We start from the raw sequence: 25,259 nt of genomic DNA, 5'->3' as shown, positions 1-25,259 counted from the left end.
CGTCCACATATCCACGTTAGTACAGATAAGTGTGACCGAGCATGCTTTGCAATGGGTCTGTGTGTGGGTCTCCGCTGTGTGTGGAAAATGGCATCAACACTCGTCCCGGAGATTGACGTGTGAAAGAACCGTACAATATAGGTGAGGGGTTAGTGTTGGTGTGTGTGCGTACATATCTCCATATGTTTATTTAATTATTTTTTTGGGGTTAATCTTTTATTCCTCCATTTTGTTTTTAAAATAATATTCACACACGTTATTATTCACTGTAGATTGAAAAATATCCCGAAATATGGGACCGAGCTAGTCCTGATTACAAAGACAAGCAGAAGAAAAAAGACGCCTGGGCCTCTGTGTTGAGCCAAATGTATCCCCAGTGGGTGAATGTGGAACGTGATGCCCAAGAGGAAATTAGTAAGTTTTGATTTTTACATTTATTTTTATATCTATTTATAATTGCACTTTTTGGTGTTAAAGCAGTTCATAAATTGTTTTGGTTTTGTCATTGCAGTGTATGATATTAAAAATCGGTGGAGATCGGTCACCGACCGGCTGGTGAAGTATCACCAGTCGGTGCAAAGTAGCTCATCACCAAAAAAAAGAAAATTTCCTTTTGCGGACGAGCTGGCCTTCATACTAACCAGTAGGAGTTTGCGGAGGTAAATTCCCAAAACATATTAATTGAAATGTTTCCAAAAATGTTGTATTTACATTGGGATTTACCTTTTATTATATACAGAACTGAAGGAAACATCATGGCCCCAACAGCAGAAGAGGACACAAACACAGAGCAAGCAGAGGAGGAATCCGAGGACTTTTTCCAGCTTTCCTCACCGGATCCATCTGCTTCGGCATCTTCAGCATCTGGTTGTCCCTCACATTCTTTGTCCAATCCAGCGGACATCGGGACAGGTTTGGTGACTGATTCTCCTGCTCCTGCTCCAAGTGACGCTGGAAGCTCTGCTGGTGATGTGTTGAGGCCCACTGGGAGGGGGTCTGGTTCTGCTCATCTCGTGGCATCGAGAAGGGCGGGCAAAAAAAAGGCCAAAAGCCACGGGGGTGGGACTATTGTGCTTGAAGCACTCACAAATCGAACCCTCAGCCTTGCGGAAAGGGCATCCCAGGAAGATGCCATCGATAAATTTTGCTCAGCCCAAGCTGCCCGCATCAGATCTCTGCCACGAGATAGGCAGAACATGTACATGACTGCAGCAGGCGCTATGGTCATGGCAATTGAAGAGGCAGCAGTTATGCCCTCGCCCCCAGCCGTAGTATGCGGAATATTTAATTGTTTCAAACCCAGTGTGCCTCCACCACGACCAGCAGCTGCAACCCAGCGTTTTGGGCAGGTTGCTGCAGCATACCGTCCAGAAGATATGCAACCAAGTTATGGTCGCCAAATGGCTCATGGTGCATCATCATTTGTCAGAGGACCATCCCCCAACTCTACTTTTTCTCAAGAAATGTTTCCTGGGTATAGCTTTGAAGAAGACCTTCAAAACATGTAGTTAAATAATTTTACCTCTCCCTGTCAGCATTTTTGGACCCTAGCAAATACAGACAGCACCTGTAGGTCGATAGATACACAATGTTTTAGAGAATCAGACAATTAACAAAGACCTTTTCTTATGGTCACCTATACCAGGCTTCAGGCGTAGGGGACTGTAAGAAAAGGTGTTTCTTTTTATATAATTAAACAACCTACAGGTGCTGCCCGTATTTTAGGGCCCAAAACTGATTACAGGACAGGTGTGCTGTACACAGTGTGTAATTTCTTCCCAAGTTATGGGCAATGTTTGTCCGATTAAATTTTATAGAAGTTTGTTGTTTTTTGTTTTTACAAAGTTTTTTACAGTTATTTTATATTACGTATTAAAAAAAATATTTAAACTATCTGTTAATTTTTCTTTTCAAGTGTATATGTGGTTGGATTGGGTTGTAATGAAAAAGTGTTCCCCTGATCTGCGCTCACCATAGCGCAGGTCAGAGGAACTCTACATTTTTGAAATTTGTTCAAACTAATCTACGTATGTGGTCGGCTGTATACAGTCGTTTTTAAATTAGAAATATACTTTGATATTTTGGACCACAACTATTTTTTGGATGAATACTACTCTCAACACTGTTATTTGCTAGTTCTGTTCTTAGCGCAAGCAAATAACAATGGTGAGGGTTGACTTTAGCAGACAGTACTTGTGAAGAGCGCTCTAGGTAGTAATGCCAATTTACAGGCTCTGGTCTTTGTGGGTTGTTCACTTTTGCGTTGACGTATTGTCGGAAAACAAAATGTAGAAGGTTGCAATTCAAGAAATATTTTAGACAAATTTAAGTTTAACCAAAATTTATTTTTTTTAGAAACATTTTTTTTTACATTTTTATTTAAAAAAAAAGGAGGAAGTTCTTCTTTTATTGTTCATCAGATCTTCTCTGCTGGTCAGGCTGCTCAACACCAGCACAGGAGTATTGCCAGTGCATGGCACCTTCAGGACTCATGAAGTAGTCAGCGAAGGTTTCTCGCACCCTGGCACCAGAGTTGGATGGCCTTCCCTGACCGGAGTTGACAACTGGAATTAATTCAGATAGCTGTGACTCCTCATCTTGCTCGGTGCTGTACTCACGAGCATAGTTGTGGAGTACACAGCATGCCTTAATTACAGTGTCAACGGTCTCCGTATCCAACTGGATGGCAGTGTGAAAGATCCTCCACTGACTACACATGATTCCGAAGGTGCATTCCACATATCTGCGTGCACGACTCAGCCGATAATTGAAAATCCTCCGCCGGGCATTCAGTGCCCTTCGTGGGTATGGGCGCAGCAGGTTGGTCTGTAAGGGAAATGCCTCATCCGATACCATCACAAAAGGAACTGGATGTGTGGAACCCGGCAAAGGTCTTGGGGCTGGGAGCGTTACGCCATCTTGAAGAATTTGCAGCCCAATCTGTGATGATCTAAACACCCGAGAGTCCCCAGTACTGCCATAAGCACCAACGTCATTGGCAACAAATTTGAAATGTGCATCAGCCACCGCCATCAGGACCACAGAAAAATATTTCTTATAATTAAAGAAGAGTGATCCTGATCGTGGTGGCTGCTGAACTCTCACATGTTTGCCATCGACAGCACCAATGCAGTTTGGGAAATTGGCCACAGTTTGAAAGCCTGCTGCGACCTGCAGCCAAGTCTCCTCGGTTGGAGAAGGCATCACGATGGGCTGCAACTTCTGCCAGATGACGGTACATGTGCACCTCACAATTCTGGAAATGGTGGATTTACCAACCCTAAATTGGAGGTGCAGTGATGTATAGCTCTCTCCTGTGGCCAAAAACCTGAAAAGGAAAAATAGATAATTAGAAAAGCCATAAAAAGAAATACAAGCCAACAGTAATTATCCATTATTGATTCATCTTTTAAAAAATTAAGGTCTTTATTACAAAAAACTATTCCAACAATGGGCGCGTTTTTTTTGGGGGGGGGGGGGGCTCCACATTTTCAATCTTTTTTGGTCATCTTTTGTTTTCTCTTGAGTTCACACATATCAATTTATAATGTGTTTTGACTTTGTGTCTGTGTTTGCCTACGATGTTTGCTCTAGAGTTTACACATCAGTGACCTTTTCAATCTGATCTCTGTGCATGGTGATCTCATGGTCAAGCCAAAAATATGTACACAACGACAGACACAGTGGAGCCATCACCGCAGGGTGGCGAACAAAACCAGGTACATATAAATCAACATTCAACTTACCGCAAGGTTATGAGCAGCCTTTCCTCAGCAGAGATGGCCCTTCGCATTACAGTGTCTTGGAAGTCCAGGTCAGGAGACATAAGGCTCAGCAGCCGATCAAATGCAATAATGTTCAGACGGCAGAACTGTTTAAATTTTTCAGGAAAACTATAGTAAACAGAGAAAAAAAAAATATTAAAAGATAATTTTGTAACATAGTATACAAACAAAACCTTAAAAAAACAGCATAGACGGGTGACATTATACTTTCTTCACATATATCTTACCTCCTTAAATCCTGCAAGATAGGGTGCACCCAAATTTTTTTTGGTCGTCTTCTCCTCCTTAAACGCTCCTATAGAACAATAATAGGTTAGTACACACACTACATAGAAATAATGTACCCCAAAAAAACTTAGTTTATATTACCTGCTCAATGTTGTAGTGCAGGAGATTTAAGCAAGTCATTAGCAGAAGGTTTAGGCATGGTCTGCTGACCCGCAGGGGCTGCAATTCCTGTGGCATACTGTCTTTTGCAAAAAACAAAATGGTGACGAGGGGTTGAACTAGGAAATGACATCAGGATTTCCCTCTTTTTTTTTTTTTTCAATAACTTTATTTGTGCTCAAAAACGCATGAAATAAGCTTACAAAAACGCATGTAAAAACCGCATACAAAAACGCGTCAAAAACGCATAAAAAACGCGTCAAAAACGCGACCAAAAAACGCACGCGATTTTCTGGCAAGGGACATGCAGAAATGTTGCAGAAATTTTCTGCTTCATTTCTGCATCGTGGGCACATAGCCTTACTTCCGATTCATCTAAATGTATCTTCAGATATGTTGATTTTTTTCACATGTGTGTACATACCCAAAACCAAAGCCAGCAAATAGTCTGCCAGCATAATGAGGTGTCAGGTTACATCTCTTTTTATACTCTATGTATAGGAAACAGGGGAAGAGGAATGATGAGTATTCAGCCCAGTGAAAGGCTATCAGATTTGGGCAGTTAAAGGCAGGTGAAGTTGCATCATCAAGCGGTTGATTTAGTTTACTCCAAAGCTGAATTCACATTCACACAGCTAAGTATTGGTTAATTTTGACTTTCATATTGGTACTGCTAAATGTGCTGCAAAGAAAAAAAAGTAGGAATCACTCTGATTCTGTGTGTTTTTTATGGGAGACATCATAGCTGCTAGTTTCCACACATCAGCTTAAAGAGTATTGAAAGTTAGACATAGAGTCTACAGAGGGAAAAATGCAGAAAACAAGTCATAAAATTGCCAAAGTAGTGTTAATCCTCATATCCACATGACATTTATTTCTGAAAAGCTAGGTATGATTTAAACAAAGCTAAATGATAGGTCTAGGTTAAAAAGACTCAAAACTGAACAATGATGTAAATAATGGACCCTCAGAATAAAAGACCGGTGCTTTACAGACTGAGCTATCCAGGTTCTTTCTAAGTGCACTTTTGCAACATTTAAAAAAAAAATGTCTCTGTCCATATTTAAGTATACTCAGAAAAATTATCATCCAATATGACTGTTCAAAGCCAAAACCAAGCACATAATCAATGATTTGTCGTGAGTTTGGACATATTCAAAGACATGTTTTTTGTTTTTTCCTTTTGTGTAAAAGAGCATTTTATTTCTCATGTCAAACAAGTGCATTAAGCATGCAACTAATCTTCAAGCACAAGCTGAGATTTAATCAATACTAAGTGATCTTTTGAGATTTAAAAGCTTAATGCCTGAACAGGGACTTGAACCCTGGACCCTCAGATTAAAAGTCTGATGCTCTACCGACTGAGCTATCCAGGCTCCTTCTGCCAAACTTAGCACATTTTTCAATATTTGCTTCCAATTCATCTAAATGTATCTTCAGATATGTTGATTTTTTTCATATGTGTGTACATACCCAAAACCAAAGCCAGCACATAGTCTGCCAGCATAATGAGGTGTCAGGTTACATCTCTTTTTATACTCTATGTACAGGAAACAGGGGAAGAGGAATGATGAGTATTCAGCAAAGTGAAAGGCTATCAGATTTGGGCAGTTAAAGGCAGGTGAAGTTGCATCATCAAGCGGTTGATTTAGTTTACTCCTAAGCTGAATTCACATTCACACAGCTCAGTATTGATTAATTTTGACTTTCATATTGGTACTGCTAAATGTGCTGCAAAGAAAAAAAAGTAGGAATCACTCTGATTCTGTGTGTTTTTTATGGGAGACATCATAGCTGCTAGTTTCCACCTATCAACTTAAAGAGTACTGAAAGTTAGACAGAGTTTACAGAGGGAAAAATGCAGAAAACAAGTCATAAAATTGCGAAAGTAGTGTTAATCCTCATATCCACATGACATTTATTTCTGAAAAGCTAGGTATGATTTAAACAAAGCTAAATGATAGGTCTAGGTTAAAAAACCTCAAAACTGAACAATGATGTAAATAATGGACCCTCAGATTAAAAGACGGGTGCTTTACTGACTGAGCTATCCAGGTTCTTTCTAAGTGCACTTTTGTAACATTTTCAAAAAAAATGTCTCTGTCCATATTTAAGTATACTCTGAAAAATTATCATCCAATATGACTGTTCAAAGCCAAAACCAAGCACATAATCAATGATTTGTCGTGAGTATGGACATATTCAAAGACATGTTTTTTGTTTTTTTCTCTAGTGTAAGAGAGCATTTTATTTCTCATGTCAAACAAGTGCATTAAGCATGCAACTAATCTTCAAGCACAAGCTGAGATTTAAACAATAAAAAGTGATCTGTTGAGATTTAAAAGCTTAATGCCTGAACAGGGACTTGAAACCTGGACCATCAGATTAAAAGTCTGATGCTTTACCGACTGAGCTATCCAGGCTCCTTCTGAACATACTTAGCACATTTTTCAAGATTTGCTTCCAATTCATCTAAATGTATCTTCAGATATGCTGATTTTTTTCATATGTGTGTACATACCCAAAACCAAAGCCAGCACATAGTCTGCCAGCATAATGAGGTGTCAGGTTACATCTCTTTTTATACTCTATGTATAGGAAACAGGGGAAGAGGAATGATGAGTATTCAGCCCAGTGAAAGGCTATCAGATTTGGGCAGTTAAAGGCAGGTGAAGTTGCATCATCAAGCGGTTGATTTAGTTTACTCCAAAGCTGAATTCACATTCACACAGCTCAGTATTGATTAATTTTGACTTTCATATTGGTACTGCTAAATGTGCTGCAAAGAAAAAAAAGTAGGAATCACTCTGATTCTGTGTGTTTTTTATGGGAGACATCATAGCTGCTAGTTTCCACACATCAGCTTAAAGAGTATTGAAAGTTAGACATAGAGTCTACAGAGGGAAAAATGCAGAAAACAAGTCATAAAATTGCCAAAGTAGTGTTAATTCTCATAACCACATGACATTTATTTCTGAAAAGCTAGGTATGATTTAAACAAAGCTCCATGATAGGTCTAGGTTAAAAAGCCTCAAAACTGAACAATGACGTAAATAATGGACCCTCAGATTAAAAGACGGGTGCTTTACAGACTGAGCTATGCAGGTTCTTTCTAAGTGCACTTTTGCAACATTTTTAAAAAAAAATGTCTCTGTCCATATTTAAGTATATTCAGAAAAATTATCATCCAATATGACTGTTCAAAGCCAAAACCAAGCACATAATCAATGATTTGTCGTGAGTTTGGACATATTCAAAGACATGTTTTTTGTTTTTATCTCTAGTGTAAAAGAGCATTTTATTTCTCATGTCAAACAAGTGCATTAAGCATGCAACTAATCTTCAAGCACAAGCTGAGATTTAAACAATACAAGGTGATCTTTTGAGATTTAAAAGCTTAATGCCTGAACAGGGACTTGAACCCAGGACCCTCAGATTAAAAGTCTGATGCTCTACCGACTGAGCTATCCAAGCTCCTTCTGACAAACTTAGCACATTTTTCAAGATTTACTTACGATTCAACTAAATGTATCTTCAGATATGTTGATTTTTTTCATATGTGTGTACATACCCAAAACCAAAGCCAGCACATAGTCTGCCAGCATAATGAGGTGTCAGGTTACATCTCTTTTTATACTCTATGTATAGGAAACAGGGGAAGAGGAGTGATGAGTATTCAGCCCAGTGAAAGGCTATCAGATTTTCGGCAGTTAAAGGCAGGTGAAGTTGCATCATCAAGCGGTTGATTTAGTTTACTCCTAAGCTGAATTCACATTCACACAGCTCAGTATTGATTAATTTTGACTTTCATATTGGTACTGCTAAATGTGCTGCAAAGAAAAAAAAGTAGGAATCACTCTGATTCTGTGTGTTTTTTATGGGAGACATCATGGCTGCTAGTTTCCACACATCAGCTTAAAGAGTATTGAAAGTTAGACATAGAGTCTACAGAGGGAAAAATGCAGAAAACAAGTCATAAAATTGCCAAAGTAGTGTTAATCCTCATATCCACATGACATTTATTTCTGAAAAGCTAGGTATGATTTAAACAAAGCTAAATGATAGGTCTAGGTTAAAAAACCTCAAAACTGAATAATGACGTAAATAATGGACCCTCAGATTAAAAGACGGGTGCTTTACTGACTGAGCTATCCAGGTTCTTTCTAAGTGCACTTTTGCAACATTTTCAAAAAAAATGTCTCTGTCCATATTTAAGTATACTCAGAAAAATTATCATCCAATATGACTGTTCAAAGCCAAAACCAAGCACATAATCAATGATTTGTCGTGAGTTTGGACATATTCAAAGACATGTTTTTTGTTTTTTTCTCTAGTGTAAGAGAGCATTTTATTTCTCATGTCAAACAAGTACATTAAGCATGCAACTAATCTTCAAGCACAAGCTGAGATTTAAACAATAAAAAGTGATCTGTTGAGATTTAAAATCTTAATGCCTGAACAGGGACTTGAAACCTGGACCCTCAGAATAAAAGACTGATGCTTTTCCGACTGAGCTATCCAGGCTCCTTCTGAACAAACTTAGCACATTTTTCAAGATTTGCTTCCAATTCATCTAAATGTATCTTCAGATATATTGATTTTTTTCATATGTGTGTACATACCCAAAACCAAAGCCAGCACATAGTCTGCCAGCATAATGAGGTGTCAGGTTACATCTTTTTATACTCTATGTATAGGAAACAGGGGAAGAGGAATGATGAGTATTCAGCCCAGTGAAAGGCTATCAGATTTGGGCAGTTAAAAGCAGGTGAAGTTGCATCATCAAGCGGTTGATTTAGTTTACTCCTAAGCTGAATTCACATTCACACAGCTCAGTATTGATTAATTTTGACTTTCATATTGGTACTGCTAAATGTGCTGCAAAGAAAAAAAAGTAGGAATCACTCTGATTCTGTGTGTTTTTTATGGGAGACATCATAGCTGCTAGTTTCCACCCATCAGCTTAAACAGTACTGAAAGTTACACATACAGTCTACAGAGGGAAAAATGCAGAAAACAAGTCATAAAATTGCCAAAGTAGTGTTAATCCTCATATCCACATGACATTTATTTCTGAAAACCTAGGTATGATTTAAGCAAAGCTAAATGATAGGTCTAGGTTAAAAAGCCTCAAAACTGAACAATGACGTAAATAATGGACCCTCAGATTAAAAGACGGGTGCTTTACAGACTGAGCTATCCAGGTTCTTTCTAAGTGCACTTTTGCAACATTTTCAAAAAAAATGTCTCTGTCCATATTTAAGTATACTCAGAAAAATTATCATCCAATATGACTGTTCAAAGCCAAAACCAAGCACATAATCAATGATTTGTTGTGAGTTTGGACATATTCAAAGACATGTTTTTTGTTTTTTTCTCTAGTGTAAGAGAGCATTTTATTTCTCATGTCAAACAAGTGCATTAAGCATGCAACTAATCTTCAAGCACAAGCTGAGATTTAAACAATACAAAGTGATCTGTTGAGATTTAAAAGATTTATGCCTGAACAGGGACTTGAACCCTGGACCCTCAGATTAAAAGTATGATGCTCCACCGACTGAGCTATCCAGGCTCCTTCTGAACAAACTTAGCACATTTTTCAAGATTTGCTTCCAATTCATCTAAATGTATCTTCAGATATGTTGATTTTTTTCATATGTGTGTACATACCCAAAACCAAAGCCAGCACATAGTCTGCCAGCATAATGAGGTGTCAGGTTACATCTCTTTTTATACTCTATGTATAGGAAACAGGGGAAGAGGAGTGATGAGTATTCAGCCCAGTGAAAGGCTATCAGATTTGGGCAGTTAAAGGCAGGTGAAGTCGCATCATCAAGCGGTTGATTTAGTTTACTCCTAAGCTGAATTCACATTCACACAGCTCAGTATTGATTAATTTTGACTTTCATATTGGTACTGCTAAATGTGCTGCAAAGAAAAAAAAGTAGGAATCACTCTGATTCTGTGTGTTTTTTATGGGAGACATCATAGCTGCTAGTTTCCACACATCAGCTTAAAGAGTATTGAAAGTTAGACATAGAGTCTACAGAGGGAAAAATGCAGAAAACAAGTCATAAAATTGCCAAAGTAGTGTTAATCCTCATATCCACATGACATTTATTTCTGAAAAGCTAGGTATGATTTAAACAAAGCTAAATGATAGGTCTAGGTTAAAAAACCTCAAAACTGAACAATGACGTAAATAATGGACCCTCAGATTAAAAGACGGGTGCTTTACAGACTGAGCTATCCAGGTTCTTTCTAAGTGCACTTTTGCAACATTTTCAAAAAAAATGTCTCTGTCCATATTTAAGTATACTCAGAAAAATTATCATCCAATATGACTGTTCAAAGCAAAAACCAAGCACATAATCAATGATTTGTCGTGAGTTTGGACATATTCAAAGACATGTTTTTTGTTTTTTTCTCTACTGTAAAAGAGCATTTTATTTCTCATGTCAAACAAGTGCATTAAGCATGCAACTAATCTTCAAGCACAAGCTGAGATTTAAACAATAAAAAGTGATCTTTTGAGTTTTAAAAGCTTAATGCCTGAACAGGGACTTGAACCCTGGACCCTCAGATTAAAAGTCTGATGCTCTACCGACTGAGCTATCCAGGCTCCTTCTGACAAACTTAGCACATTTTTCAAGATTTACTTCCGATTCATCTAAATGTATCTTCAGATATGTTGATTTTTTTCATATGTGTGTACATACCCAAAACCAAAGCCAGCACATAGTCTGCCAGCATAATGAGGTGTCAGGTTACATCTCTTTTTATACTCTATGTATAGGAAACAGGGGAAGAGGAGTGATGAGTATTCAGCCCAGTGAAAGGCTATCGGATTTGGGCAGTTAAAGGCAGGTGAAGTTGCATCATCAAGCGGTTGATTTAGTTTACTCCTAAGCTGAATTCACATTCACACAGCTCAGTATTGATTAATTTTGACTTTCATATTGATACTGCTAAATGTGCTGCAAAGAAAAAAAAGTAGGAATCACTCTGATTCTGTGTGTTTTTTATGGGAGACATCATAGCTGCTAGTTTCCACACATCAGCTTAAAGAGTATTGAAAGTTAGACATAGAGTCTACAGAGAGAAAAATGCAGAAAACAAGTCATAAAATTGCCAAAGTAGTGTTAATCCTCATATCCACATGACATTTATTTCTGAAAAGCTAGGTATGATTTAAACGAAGCTAAATGATAGGTCTAGGTTAAAAAACCTCAAAACTGAACAATGACGTAAATAATGGACTCTCAGATTAAAAGACGGGTGCTTTACTGACTGAGCTATCCAGGTCCTTTCTAAGTGCACTTTTACAACATTTTCAAAAAAAAATGTCTCTGTCCATATTTAAGTATACTCAGAAAAATTATCATCCAATATGACTGTTCAAAGCCAAAACCAAGCACATAATCAATGATTTGTCGTGAGTTTGGAAATATTCAAAGACATGTTTTTTGTTTTTTTTCTCTAGTGTAAGAGAGCATTTTATTTCTCATGTCAAACAAGTGCATTAAGCATGCAACTAATCTTCAAGCACAAGCTGAGATTTAAACAATAAAAAGTGATCTGTTGAGATTTAAAAGCTTAATGCCTGAACAGGGACTTGAAACCTGGACCCTCAGATTAAAAGTCTGATGCTCTACCGACTGAGCTATCCAAGATCCTTCTGAACAAACTTAGCACATTTTTCAAGATTTGCTTCCAATTCATCTAAATGTATCTTCAGATATGTTGATTTTTTTCATATGTGTGTACATACCCAAAACCAAAGCCAGCACATAGTCTGCCAGCATAATGAGGTGTCAGGTTACATCTCTTTTTATACTCTATGTATAGGAAACAGGGGAAGAGGAATGATGAGTATTCAGCCCAGTGAAAGGCTATCAGATTTGGGCAGTTAAAGGCAGGTGAAGTTGCATCATCAAGCGGTTGATTTAGTTTACTCCAAAGCTGAATTCACATTCACACAGCTCAGTATTGATTAATTTTGACTTTCATATTGGTACTGCTAAATGTGCTGCAAAGAAAAAAAAGTAGGAATCACTCTGATTCTGTGTGTTTTTTATGGGAGACATCATAGCTGCTAGTTTCCACACATCAGCTTAAAGAGTATTGAAAGTTAGACATAGAGTCTACAGAGGGAAAAATGCAGAAAACAAGTCATAAAATTGCCAAAGAAGTGTTAATTCTCATATCCGCATGACATTTATTTATGAAAACCTAGGTATGATTTAAGCAAAGCTAAATGATAGGTCTAGGTTAAAAAGCCTCAAAACTGAACAATGACGTAAATAATGGACCCTCAGATTAAAAGACGGGTGCTTTACTGACTGAGCTATCCAGGTTCTTTCTAAGTGCACTTTTGCAACATTTTCAAAAAAAATGTCTCTGTCCATATTTAAGTATACTCAGAAAAATTATCATCCAATATGACTGTTCAAAGCCAAAACCAATCAATGATTTGTTGTAAGTTTGGACATATTCAAAGACATGTTTTTTGTTTTTTTCTCTAGTGTAAGAGAGCATTTTATTTCTCATGTCAAACAAGTGCATTAAGCATGCAACTAATCTTCAAGCACAAGCTGAGATTTAAACAATACAAAGTGATCTGTTGAGATATAAAAGCTTTATGCCTGAACAGGGACTTGAACCCTGGACCCTCAGATTAAAAGTCTGATGCTCTACCGACTGAGCTATCCAGGCTCCTTCTGAACAAACTTAGCACATTTTTCAAGATTTGTTTCCAATTCATCTAAATGTATCTTCAGATATGTTGATTTTTTTCATATGTGTGTACATACCCAAAACCAAAGCCAGCACATAGTCTGCCAGCATAATGAGGTGTCAGGTTACATCTCTTTTTATACTCTATGTATAGGAAACAGGGGAAGAGGAGTGATGAGTATTCAGCCCAGTGAAAGGCTATCAGATTTGGGCAGTTAAAGGCAGGTGAAGTCGCATCATCAAGCGGTTGATTTACTTTACTCCTAAGCTGAATTCACATTCACACAGCTCAGTATTGATTTATTTTGACTTTCATATTGATACTGCTAAATGTGCTGCAAAGAAAAAAAAGTAGGAATCACTCTGATTCTGTGTGTTTTTTATGGGAGACATCATGGCTGCTAGTTTCCACACATCAGCTTAAAGAGTATTGAAAGTTAGACATAGAGTCAACAGAGGGAAAAATGCAGAAAACAAGTCATAAAATTGCCAAAGTAGTGTTAATCCTCATATCCACATGACATTTATTTCTGAAAAGCTAGGTATGATTTAAACAAAGCTAAATGATAGGTCTAGGTTAAAAAACCTCAAAACTGAACAATGACGTAAATAATGGACCCTCAGATTAAAAGACGGGTGCTTTACAGACTGAGCTATCCAGGTTCTTTCTAAGTGCACTTTTGCAACATTTTCAAAAAAAATGTCTCTGTCCATATTTAAGTATACTCAGAAAAATTATCATCCAATATGACTGTTCAAAGCAAAAACCAAGCACATAATCAATGATTTGTAGTGAGTTTGGACATATTCAAAGACATGTTTTTTGTTTTTTTTCTCTACTGTAAAAGAGCATTTTATTTCTCATGTCAAACAAGTGCATTAAGTATACAACTAGTCTTCAAGCACAAGCTGAGGTTTAAACAATACAAAGTGATCTTTCGAGTTTTAAAGGCTTAATGCCTGAACAGGGACTTGAACCCTGGACCCTCAGATTAAAAGTCTGATGCTCTACCGACTGAGCTATCCAGGCTCCTTCTGACAAGCTTAGCACATTTTTCAAGATTTACTTCCGATTCATCTAAATGTATCTTCAGATATGTTGATTTTTTTCATGTGTGTGTACATACCCAAAACCAAAGCCAGCACATAGTCTGCCAGCATAATGAGGTGTCAGGTTACATCTCTTTTTATACTCTATGTATAGGAAACAGGGGAAGAGGAGTGATGAGTATTCAGCCCAGTGAAAGGCTATCAGATTTGGGCAGTTAAAGGCAGGTGAAGTTGCATCATCAAGCGGTTGATTTAGTTTACTCCTAAGCTGAATTCACATTCACACAGCTCAGTATTGATTAATTTTGACTTTCATATTGGTACTGCTAAATGTGCTGCAAAGAAAAAAAAGTAGGAATCACTCTGATTCTGTGTGTTTTTTATGGGAGACATCATAGCTGCTAGTTTCCACCCATCAGCTTAAAGAGTACTGAAAGTTAGACATACAGTCAACAGAGGGAAAAATGCAGAAAACAAGTCATAAAATTGCCAAAGTAGTGTTAATCCTCATATCCGCATGACATTTATTTCTGAAAACCTAGGTATGATTTAAGCAAAGCTAAATGATAGGTCTAGGTTAAAAAGCCTCAAAACTGAACAATGACGTAAATAATGGACACTCAGATTAAAAGACGGGTGCTTTACAGACTGAGCTATCCAGGTTCTTTCTAAGTGCACTTTTGCAACATTTTCAAAAAAAATGTCTCTGTCCATATTTAAGTATACTCAGAAAAATTATCATCCAATATGACTGTTCAAAGCCAAAACCAAGCACATAATCAATGATTTGTCATGAGTTTGGACATATTCAAAGACATGTTTTTTGTTTTTTTCTCTAGTGTAAGAGAGCATTTTATTTCTCATGTCAAACAACTGCATTAAGCATGCAACTAATCTTCAAGCACAAGCTGAGATTTAAACAATAAAAAGTGATCTATTGAGATTTAAAAACTTAATGCCTGAACAGGGACTTGAAACCTGGACCCTCAGATTAAAAGACTGATGCTTTTCCGACTGAGCTATCCAGGCTCCTTCTGAACAAACTTAGCACATTTTTCAAGATTTGCTTCCAATTCATCTAAATGTATCTTCAAATATATTGATTTTTTTCATATGTGTGTACATACCCAAAACCAAAGCCAGCACATAGTCTGCCAGCATAATGAGGTGTCAGGTTACATCTCTTTTTATACTCTATGTATAGGAAACAGGGGAAGAGGAATGATGAGTATTCAGCCCAGTGAAAGGCTATCAGATTTGGGCAGTTAAAGGCAGGTGAAGTTGCATCATCAAGCGGTTGATTTAGTTTACTCCTAAGCTGAATTCACATTCACACAGCTCAGTATTGATTAATTTTGACTTTCATATTGGTACTGCTAAATGTGCTGCAAAGAGAAAAAAGTAGGAATCACTCTGATTCTGTGTGTTTTTTATGGGAGACATCATAGCTGCTAGTTTCCACCCATCAGCTTAAAGAGTACTGAAAGTTAGACATAGAGTCTACAGAGGGAAAAATGCAGAAAACAAGTCATAAAATTGCCAAAGTAGTGTTAATCCTCATATCCACATGACATTTATTTCTGAAAAGCTAGGTATGATTTAAACGAAACTAAATGATAGGTCTAGGTTAAAAAGCCTCAAAACTGAACAATGACGTAAATAATGGACGCTCAGATTAAAAGACGGGTGCTTTACTGACTGAGCTATCCAGGTTCTTTCTAAGTGCACTTTTGCAACATTTTCAAAAAAAATGTCTCTGTCCATATTTAAGTATACTCAGAAAAATTATCATCCAATATGACTGTTCAAAGCCAAAACCTAGCACATAATCAATCATTTGTCGTGAGTTTGGACATATTCAAAGACATGTTTTTTGTTTTTTTCTCTAGTGTAAGAGAGCATTTTATTTCTCATGTCAAACAAGTGCATTAAGCATGCAACTAATCTTCAAGCACAAGCTGCGATTTAAACAATAAAAAGTGATCTGTTGAGATTTAAAAGCTTAATGCCTGAACAGGGACTTGAAACCTGGACCCTCAGATTAAACGACTGATGCTTTTCCGACTGAGCTATCCAGGCTCCTTCTGAGCAAACTTAGCACATTTTTCAAGATTTGCTTCCAATTCATCTAAATGTATCTTCAGATATATTGATTTTTTTCATATGTGTGTACATACCCAAAACCAAAGCCAGCACATAGTCTGCCAGCATAATGAGGTGTCAGGTTACATCTCTTTTTATACTCTATGTATAGGAAACAGGGGAAGAGGAGTGATGAGTATTCAGCCCAGTGAAAGGCTATCAGATTTGGGCAGTTAAAGGCAGGTGAAGTTGCATCATCAAGCGGTTGATTTAGTTTACTCCTAAGCTGAATTCACATTCACACAGCTCAGTATTGATTAATTTTGACTTTCATATTGGTACTGCTAAATGTGCTGCAAAGAAAAAAAAGTAGGAATCACTCTTATTCTGTGTGTTTTTTATGGGAGACATCATAGCTGCTAGTTTCCACCCATCAGCTTAAAGAGTACTGAAAGTTAGACATACAGTCTACAGAGGGAAAAATGCAGAAAACAAGTCATAAAATTGCCAAAGTAGTGTTAATCCTCATATCCACATGACATTTATTTCTGAAAAGCTAGGTATGATTTAAACGAAACTAAATGATAGGTCTAGGTTAAAAAGCCTCAAAACTGAACAATGACGTAAATAATGGACGCTCAGATTAAAAGACGGGTGCTTTACTGACTGAGCTATCCAGGTTCTTTCTAAGTGCACCTTTGCAACATTTTCAAAAAAAATGTCTCTGTCCATATTTAAGTATACTCAGACAAATTATCATCCAATATGACTGTTCAAAGCAAAAACCAAGCACATAATCAATGATTTGTAGTGAGTTTGGACATATTCAAAGACATGTTTTTTGTTTTTTTCTCTACTGTAAAAGAGCATTTTATTTCTCATGTCAAACAAGTGCATTAAGCATGCAACTAATCTTCAAGCACAAGCTGAGATTTAAACAATACAAAGAGATCTTTTGAGTTTTAAAGGCTTAATGCCTGAACAGGGACTTGAACCCTGAACCCTCAGATTAAAAGTCTGATGCTCTACCGACTGAGCTATCCAGGCTCCTTCTGACAAGCTTAGCACATTTTTCAAGATTTACTTCCGATTCATCTAAATGTATCTTCAGATATGTTGATTTTTTTCATCTGTGTGTACATACCCAAAACCAAAGCCAGCACATAGTCTGCCAGCATAATGAGGTGTCAGGTTACATCTCTTTTTATACTCTATGTATAGGAAACAGGGGAAGAGGAGTGATGAGTATTCAGCCCAGTGAAAGGCTATCAGATTTGGGCAGTTAAAGGCAGGTGAAGTTGCATCATCAAGCGGTTGATTTAGTTTACTCCTAAGCTGAATTCACATTCACACAGCTCAGTATTGATTAATTTTGACTTTCATATTGGTACTGCTAAATGTGCTGCAAAGAAAAAAAAGTAGGAATCACTCTGATTCTGTGTGTTTTTTATGGGAGACATCATAGCTGCTAGTTTCCACCCATCAGCTTAAAGAGTACTGAAAGTTAGACATACAGTCTACAGAGGGAAAAATGCAGAAAACAAGTCATAAAATTGCCAAAGTAGTGTTAATCCTCATATCCGCATGACATTTATTTCTGAAAACCTAGGTATGATTTAAGCAAAGCTAAATGATAGGTCTAGGTTAAAAAGCCTCAAAACTGAACAATGACGTAAATAATGGACACTCAGATTAAAAGACGGGTGCTTTACAGACTGAGCTATCCAGGTTCTTTCTAAGTGCACTTTTGCAACATTTTCAAAAAAAATGTCTCTGTCCATATTTAAGTATACTCAGAAAAATTATCATCCAATATGACTGTTCAAAGCCAAAACCAAGCACATAATCAATGATTTGTCGTGAGTTTGGACATATTCAAAGACATGTTTTTTGTTTTTTTCTCTAGTGTAAGAGAGCATTTTATTTCTCATGTCAAACAAGTGCATTAAGCATGCAACTAATCTTCAAGCACAAGCTGAGATTTAAACAATAAAAAGTGATCTGTTGAGATTTGAAAACTTAATGCCTGTACAGGGACTTGAAACCTGGACCCTCAGATTAAAAGACTGATGTTTTTCCGACTGAGCTATCCAGGCTCCTTCTGAACAAACTTAGCACATTTTTCAAGATTTGCTTCCAATTCATCTAAATGTATCTTCAAATATATTGATTTTTTTCATATGTGTGTACATACCCAAAACCAAAGCCAGCACATAGTCTGCCAGCATAATGAGGTGTCAGGTTACATCTCTTTTTATACTCTATGTATAGGAAACAGGGGAAGAGGAATGATGAGTATTCAGCCCAGTGAAAGGCTATCAGATTTGGGCAGTTAAAGGCAGGTGAAGTTGCATCATCAAGCGGTTGATTTAGTTTACTCCTAAGCTGAATTCACATTCACACAGCTCAGTATTGATTAATTTTGACTTTCATATTGGTACTGCTAAATGTGCTGCAAAGAGAAAAAAGTAGGAATCACTCTGATTCTGTGTGTTTTTTATGGGAGACATCATAGCTGCTAGTTTCCATCCATCAGCTTAAAGAGTACTGAAAGTTAGACATAGAGTCTACAGAGGGAAAAATGCAGAAAACAAGTCATAAAATTGCCAAAGTAGTGTTAATCCTCATATCCACATGACATTTATTTCTGAAAAGCTAGGTATGATTTAAACGAAACTAAATGATAGGTCTAGGTTAAAAAGCCTCAAAACTGAACAATGACGTAAATAATGGACGCTCAGATTAAAAGACGGGTGCTTTACTGACTGAGCTATCCAGGTTCTTTCTAAGTGCACTTTTGCAACATTTTCAAAAAAAATGTCTCTGTCCATATTTAAGTATACTCAGAAAAATTATCATCCAATATGACTGTTCAAAGCCAAAACCTAGCACATAATCAATCATTTGTTGTGAGTTTGGACATATTCAAAGACATGTTTTTTGTTTTTTTCTCTAGTGTAAGAGAGCATTTTATTTCTCATGTCAAACAAGTGCATTAAGCATGCAACTAATCTTCAAGCACAAGCTGAGATTTAAACAATAAAAAGTGATCTGTTGAGATTTAAAAGCTTAACGCCTGAACAGGGACTTGAAACCTGGACTCTCAGATTAAACGACTGATGCTTTTCCGACTGAGCTATCCAGGCTCCTTCTGAACAAACTTAGCACATTTTTCAAGATTTGCTTCCAATTCATCTAAATGTATCTTCAGATATGTTGATTTTTTTCATATGTGTGTACATACCCAAAACCAAAGCCAGCACATAGTCTGCCAGCATAATGAGGTGTCAGGTTACATCTCTTTTTATACTCTATGTATAGGAAACAGGGGAAGAGGAGTGATGAGTATTCAGCCCAGTGAAAGGCTATCAGATTTGGGCAGTTAAAGGCAGGTGAAGTCGCATCATCAAGCGGTTGATTTACTTTACTCCTAAGCTGAATTCACATTCACACAGCTCAGTATTGATTAATTTTGACTTTCATATTGGTACTGCTAAATGTGCTGCAAAGAAAAAAAAGTAGGAATCACTCTGATTCTGTGTGTTTTTTATGGGAGACATCATAGCTGCTAGTTTCCACACATCAGCTTAAAGAGTATTGAAAGTTAGACATAGAGTCTACAGAGGGAAAAATGCAGAAAACAAGTCATAAAATTGCCAAAGTAGTGTTAATCCTCATATCCACATGACATTTATTTCTGAAAAGCTAGGTATGATTTAAACAAAGCTAAATGATAGGTCTAAGTTAAAAAACCTCAAAACTGAACAATGACGTAAATAATGGACCCTCAGATTAAAAGACGGGTGCTTTACAGACTGAGCTATCCAGGTTCTTTCTAAGTGCACTTTTGCAACATTTTCAAAAAAAATGTCTCTGTCCATATTTAAGTATACTCAGAAAAATTATCATCCAATATGACTGTTCAAAGCAAAAACCAAGCACATAATCAATGATTTGTAGTGAGTTTGGACATATTCAAAGACATGTTTTTTGTTTTTTTCTCTACTGTAAAAGAGCATTTTATTTCTCATGTCAAACAAGTGCATTAAGCATGCAACTAATCTTCAAGCACAAGCTGAGATTTAAACAATACAAAGAGATCTTTTGAGTTTTAAAGGCTTAATGCCTGAACAGGGACTTGAACCCTGAACCCTCAGATTAAAAGTCTGATGCTCTACCGACTGAGCTATCCAGGCTCCTTCTGACAAGCTTAGCACATTTTTCAAGATTTACTTCCGATTCATCTAAATGTATCTTCAGATATGTTGATTTTTTTCATCTGTGTGTACATACCCAAAACCAAAGCCAGCACATAGTCTGCCAGCATAATGAGGTGTCAGGTTACATCTCTTTTTATACTCTATGTATAGGAAACAGGGGAAGAGGAGTGATGAGTATTCAGCCCAGTGAAAGGCTATCAGATTTGGGCAGTTAAAGGCAGGTGAAGTTGCATCATCAAGCGGTTGATTTAGTTTACTCCTAAGCTGAATTCACATTCACACAGCTCAGTATTGATTAATTTTGACTTTCATATTGGTACTGCTAAATGTGCTGCAAAGAAAAAAAAGTAGGAATCACTCTGATTCTGTGTGTTTTTTATGGGAGACATCATAGCTGCTAGTTTCCACCCATCAGCTTAAAGAGTACTGAAAGTTAGACATACAGTCTACAGAGGGAAAAATGCAGAAAACAAGTCATAAAATTGCCAAAGTAGTGTTAATCCTCATATCCGCATGACATTTATTTCTGAAAACCTAGGTATGATTTAAGCAAAGCTAAATGATAGGTCTAGGTTAAAAAGCCTCAAAACTGAACAATGACGTAAATAATGGACACTCAGATTAAAAGACGGGTGCTTTACAGACTGAGCTATCCAGGTTCTTTCTAAGTGCACTTTTGCAACATTTTCAAAAAAAATGTCTCTGTCCATATTTAAGTATACTCAGAAAAATTATCATCCAATATGACTGTTCAAAGCCAAAACCAAGCACATAATCAATGATTTGTCGTGAGTTTGGACATATTCAAAGACATGTTTTTTGTTTTTTTCTCTAGTGTAAGAGAGCATTTTATTTCTCATGTCAAACAAGTGCATTAAGCATGCAACTAATCTTCAAGCACAAGCTGAGATTTAAACAATAAAAAGTGATCTGTTGAGATTTGAAAACTTAATGCCTGTACAGGGACTTGAAACCTGGACCCTCAGATTAAAAGACTGATGTTTTTCCGACTGAGCTATCCAGGCTCCTTCTGAACAAACTTAGCACATTTTTCAAGATTTGCTTCCAATTCATCTAAATGTATCTTCAAATATATTGATTTTTTTCATATGTGTGTACATACCCAAAACCAAAGCCAGCACATAGTCTGCCAGCATAATGAGGTGTCAGGTTACATCTCTTTTTATACTCTATGTATAGGAAACAGGGGAAGAGGAATGATGAGTATTCAGCCCAGTGAAAGGCTATCAGATTTGGGCAGTTAAAGGCAGGTGAAGTTGCATCATCAAGCGGTTGATTTAGTTTACTCCTAAGCTGAATTCACATTCACACAGCTCAGTATTGATTAATTTTGACTTTCATATTGGTACTGCTAAATGTGCTGCAAAGAGAAAAAAGTAGGAATCACTCTGATTCTGTGTGTTTTTTATGGGAGACATCATAGCTGCTAGTTTCCATCCATCAGCTTAAAGAGTACTGAAAGTTAGACATAGAGTCTACAGAGGGAAAAATGCAGAAAACAAGTCATAAAATTGCCAAAGTAGTGTTAATCCTCATATCCACATGACATTTATTTCTGAAAAGCTAGGTATGATTTAAACGAAACTAAATGATAGGTCTAGGTTAAAAAGCCTCAAAACTGAACAATGACGTAAATAATGGACGCTCAGATTAAAAGACGGGTGCTTTACTGACTGAGCTATCCAGGTTCTTTCTAAGTGCACTTTTGCAACATTTTCAAAAAAAATGTCTCTGTCCATATTTAAGTATACTCAGAAAAATTATCATCCAATATGACTGTTCAAAGCCAAAACCTAGCACATAATCAATCATTTGTTGTGAGTTTGGACATATTCAAAGACATGTTTTTTGTTTTTTTCTCTAGTGTAAGAGAGCATTTTATTTCTCATGTCAAACAAGTGCATTAAGCATGCAACTAATCTTCAAGCACAAGCTGAGATTTAAACAATAAAAAGTGATCTGTTGAGATTTAAAAGCTTAACGCCTGAACAGGGACTTGAAACCTGGACCCTCAGATTAAACGACTGATGCTTTTCCGACTGAGCTATCCAGGGTCCTTCTGAACAAACTTAGCACATTTTTCAAAATTTGCTTCCAATTCATCTAAATGTATCTTCAGATATATTGATTTTTTTCATATGTGTGTACATACCCAAAACCAAAGCCAGCACATAGTCTGCCAGCATAATGAGGTGTCAGGTTACATCTCTTTTTATACTCTATGTATAGGAAACAGGGGAAGAGGAGTGATGAGTATTCAACCCAGTGAAAGGCTATCAGATTTGGGCAGTTAAAGGCAGGTGAAGTTGCATCATCAAGCGGTTGATTTAGTTTACTCCTAAGCTGAATTCACATTCACACAGCTCAGTATTGATTAATTTTGACTTTCATATTGGTACTGCTAAATGTGCTGCAAAGAAAAAAAAGTAGGAATCACTCTGATTCTGTGTGTTTTTTATGGGAGACATCATAGCTGCTAGTTTCCACCCATCAGCTTAAAGAGTACTGAAAGTTAGACATACAGTCTACAGAGGGAAAAATGCAGAAAACAAGTCATAAAATTGCCAAAGTAGTGTTAATCCTCATATCCACATGACATTTATTTCTGAAAAGCTAGGTATGATTTAAACGAAACTAAATGATAGGTCTAGGTTAAAAAGCCTCAAAACTGAACAATGACGTAAATAATGGACGCTCAGATTAAAAGACGGGTGCTTTACTGACTGAGCTATCCAGGTTCTTTCTAAGTGCACTTTTGCAACATTTTCAAAAAAAATGTCTCTGTCCATATTTAAGTATACTCAGAAAAATTATCATCCAATATGACTGTTCAAAGCAAAAACCAAGCACATAATCAATGATTTGTCGTGAGTTTGGACATATTCAAAGACATGTTTTTTGTTTTTTTCTCTAGTGTAAGAGAGCATTTTATTTCTCATGTCAAACAAGTGCATTAAGCATGCAACTAATCTTCAAGCACAAGCTGAGATTTAAACAATACAAAGTGATCTTTTGAGTTTTAAAAGCTTAATGCCTGAACAGGGACTTGAACCGAGGACCCTCAGATTAAAAGTCTGATGCTCTACCGACTGAGCTATCCAGGCTCCTTCTGACAAACTTAGCACATTTTTCAAGATTTACTTCCGATTCATCTAAATGTATCTTCAGATATGTTGATTTTTTTCATATGTGTGTACATACCCAAAACCAAAGCCAGCACATAGTCTGCCAGCATAATGAGGTGTCAGGTTACATCTCTTTTTATACTCTATGTATAGGAAACAGGGGAAGAGGAGTGATGAGTATTCAGCCCAGTGAAAGGCTATCAGATTTGGGCAGTTAAAGGCAGGTGAAGTTGCATCATCAAGCGGTTGATTTAGTTTACTCCTAAGCTGAATTCACATTCACACAGCTCAGTATTGATTAATTTTGACTTTCATATTGGTACTGCTAAATGTGCTGCAAAGAAAAAAAAGTAGGAATCACTCTGATTCTGTGTGTTTTTAATGGGAGACATCATAGCTGCTAGTTTCCACACATCAGCTTAAAGAGTATTGAAAGTTAGACATAGAGTCTACAGAGGGAAAAATGTAGAAAACAAGTCATAAAATTGCCAAAGTAGTGTTAATCCTCATATCCACATGACATTTATTTCTGAAAAGCTAGGTATGATTTAAACGAAGCTATATGATAGGTCTAGGTTAAAAAGCCTCAAAACTGAACAATGACGTAAATAATGGACCCTCAGATTAAAAGACGGGTGCTTTACTGACTGAGCTATCCAATTTTCTTTCTAAGTGCACTGTTGCAACATTTTCAAAAAAAATGTCTCTGTCCATATTTAAGTATATTCAGAAAAATTATCAGCCAATATGACTGTTCAAAGCCAAAACCAAGCACATAATCAATGATTTGTCGTGAGTTTGGACATATTCAAAAACATGTCTTTTGTTTTTTCAATAGTGTAAAAGAGCATTTTATTTCTCATGTCAAACAATTGCATTAAGCATGCAACTAATCTTCAAGCACAAGCTGAGATTTAAACAATACAAAGTGATCAGTTGAGATTTAAAAGTTTAATGTCAGGACAAGGACTTGAACCCTGGACCCTCAGATTAAAAGTCTGATGCTCTACCGACTGAGCTATCCAGGCTCCTCCTAAACAAGCTTAGCACATTTTTCAAGATTTACTTCTGATTCATCTAAATGTATCTTCAGATATGTTGATTTTTTTCATATGTGTGTACATACCCAAAACCAAAGCCAGCACATAGTCTGCCAGCATAATGAGGTGTCAGGTTACATCTCTTTTTGTACTCTATGTATAGGAAACAGGGGAAGAGGAGTGACGAGTATTCAGCCCAGTGAAAGGCTATCAGATTTGGGCAGTTAAAGGCAGGTGAAGTTGCATCATCAAGCGGTTGATTTAGTTTGCTCCAAATCTGAATTCACATTCACACAGCTCAGTATTGATTAATTTTGACTTTCATATTGGTACTGCTAAATGTGCTGCAAAGAAAAAAAAGTAGGAATCACACTGATTCTGTGTGTTTTTTATAGGAGACATCATAGCTGCTAGTTTCCACCCATCAGCTTAAAGAGTACTGAAAGTTAGACATAGAGTCTACAGAGGGAAAAATGCAGAAAACAAGTCATAAAATTGCTAAAGTAGTGTTAATACTCTTATCCACATGACATTTATTTCTGAAAAGCTAGGTATGATTTAAACAAAGCTAAATGATAGGTCTAGGTTAAAACACCTCAAAACTGAACAATGACGTAAATAATGGACCCTCAGATTAAAAGATGGGTGCTTTACAGACTGAGCTATCCAGGTTCTTTCTAAGTGTGCTTTTGCAACATTTTCAAAAAAATGTCTCTGTCCATATTTAAGTATACTCAGAAAAATTATCATCCAATATGACTGTTCAAAGCCAAAACTAAGCACATAATCAATGATTTGTCGTGAGTTTGGACA

At 36.8% G+C, this 25,259-nt stretch overlaps 12 non-coding genes across 12 annotated transcripts; all 12 read right to left on the bottom strand.

The window, feature by feature from the left end:
• Window positions 1–5,475: 5,475 nt before the first annotated feature.
• On the bottom strand, window positions 5,476–5,548 carry TRNAK-UUU (transfer RNA lysine (anticodon UUU)). The gene has a single exon. It is a non-coding gene; the product is annotated as a tRNA-Lys (tRNA).
• A 974-nt stretch (window positions 5,549–6,522) lies between these two features.
• Window positions 6,523–6,595, bottom strand: TRNAK-UUU (transfer RNA lysine (anticodon UUU)). Its single transcript has one exon. It is a non-coding gene; the product is annotated as a tRNA-Lys (tRNA).
• A 978-nt stretch (window positions 6,596–7,573) lies between these two features.
• Window positions 7,574–7,646, bottom strand: TRNAK-UUU (transfer RNA lysine (anticodon UUU)). Its single transcript has one exon. It is a non-coding gene; the product is annotated as a tRNA-Lys (tRNA).
• Window positions 7,647–9,671: 2,025 nt separating this feature from the next.
• On the bottom strand, window positions 9,672–9,744 carry TRNAK-UUU (transfer RNA lysine (anticodon UUU)). The gene has a single exon. It is a non-coding gene; the product is annotated as a tRNA-Lys (tRNA).
• A 977-nt stretch (window positions 9,745–10,721) lies between these two features.
• On the bottom strand, window positions 10,722–10,794 carry TRNAK-UUU (transfer RNA lysine (anticodon UUU)). The gene has a single exon. It is a non-coding gene; the product is annotated as a tRNA-Lys (tRNA).
• Window positions 10,795–12,814: 2,020 nt separating this feature from the next.
• TRNAK-UUU (transfer RNA lysine (anticodon UUU)) lies at window positions 12,815–12,887 on the bottom strand. The gene has a single exon. It is a non-coding gene; the product is annotated as a tRNA-Lys (tRNA).
• A 978-nt stretch (window positions 12,888–13,865) lies between these two features.
• On the bottom strand, window positions 13,866–13,938 carry TRNAK-UUU (transfer RNA lysine (anticodon UUU)). Its single transcript has one exon. It is a non-coding gene; the product is annotated as a tRNA-Lys (tRNA).
• A 976-nt stretch (window positions 13,939–14,914) lies between these two features.
• On the bottom strand, window positions 14,915–14,987 carry TRNAK-UUU (transfer RNA lysine (anticodon UUU)). Its single transcript has one exon. It is a non-coding gene; the product is annotated as a tRNA-Lys (tRNA).
• Window positions 14,988–17,014: 2,027 nt separating this feature from the next.
• On the bottom strand, window positions 17,015–17,087 carry TRNAK-UUU (transfer RNA lysine (anticodon UUU)). The gene has a single exon. It is a non-coding gene; the product is annotated as a tRNA-Lys (tRNA).
• A 3,076-nt stretch (window positions 17,088–20,163) lies between these two features.
• TRNAK-UUU (transfer RNA lysine (anticodon UUU)) lies at window positions 20,164–20,236 on the bottom strand. The gene has a single exon. It is a non-coding gene; the product is annotated as a tRNA-Lys (tRNA).
• A 3,076-nt stretch (window positions 20,237–23,312) lies between these two features.
• Window positions 23,313–23,385, bottom strand: TRNAK-UUU (transfer RNA lysine (anticodon UUU)). The gene has a single exon. It is a non-coding gene; the product is annotated as a tRNA-Lys (tRNA).
• Window positions 23,386–24,361: 976 nt separating this feature from the next.
• Window positions 24,362–24,434, bottom strand: TRNAK-UUU (transfer RNA lysine (anticodon UUU)). Its single transcript has one exon. It is a non-coding gene; the product is annotated as a tRNA-Lys (tRNA).
• Window positions 24,435–25,259: the final 825 nt, after the last annotated feature.

The sequence above is a fragment of the Phyllobates terribilis genome, unplaced genomic scaffold (genome assembly GCF_046119375.1).
Source record: "Phyllobates terribilis strain yellow unplaced genomic scaffold, ASM4611937v1 Scaffold_1__5_contigs__length_1240528914, whole genome shotgun sequence".
In the NCBI taxonomy this organism is placed as follows: domain Eukaryota; kingdom Metazoa; phylum Chordata; class Amphibia; order Anura; family Dendrobatidae; genus Phyllobates; species Phyllobates terribilis.
This window is presented reverse-complemented; position numbering and strand designations above follow the sequence as displayed.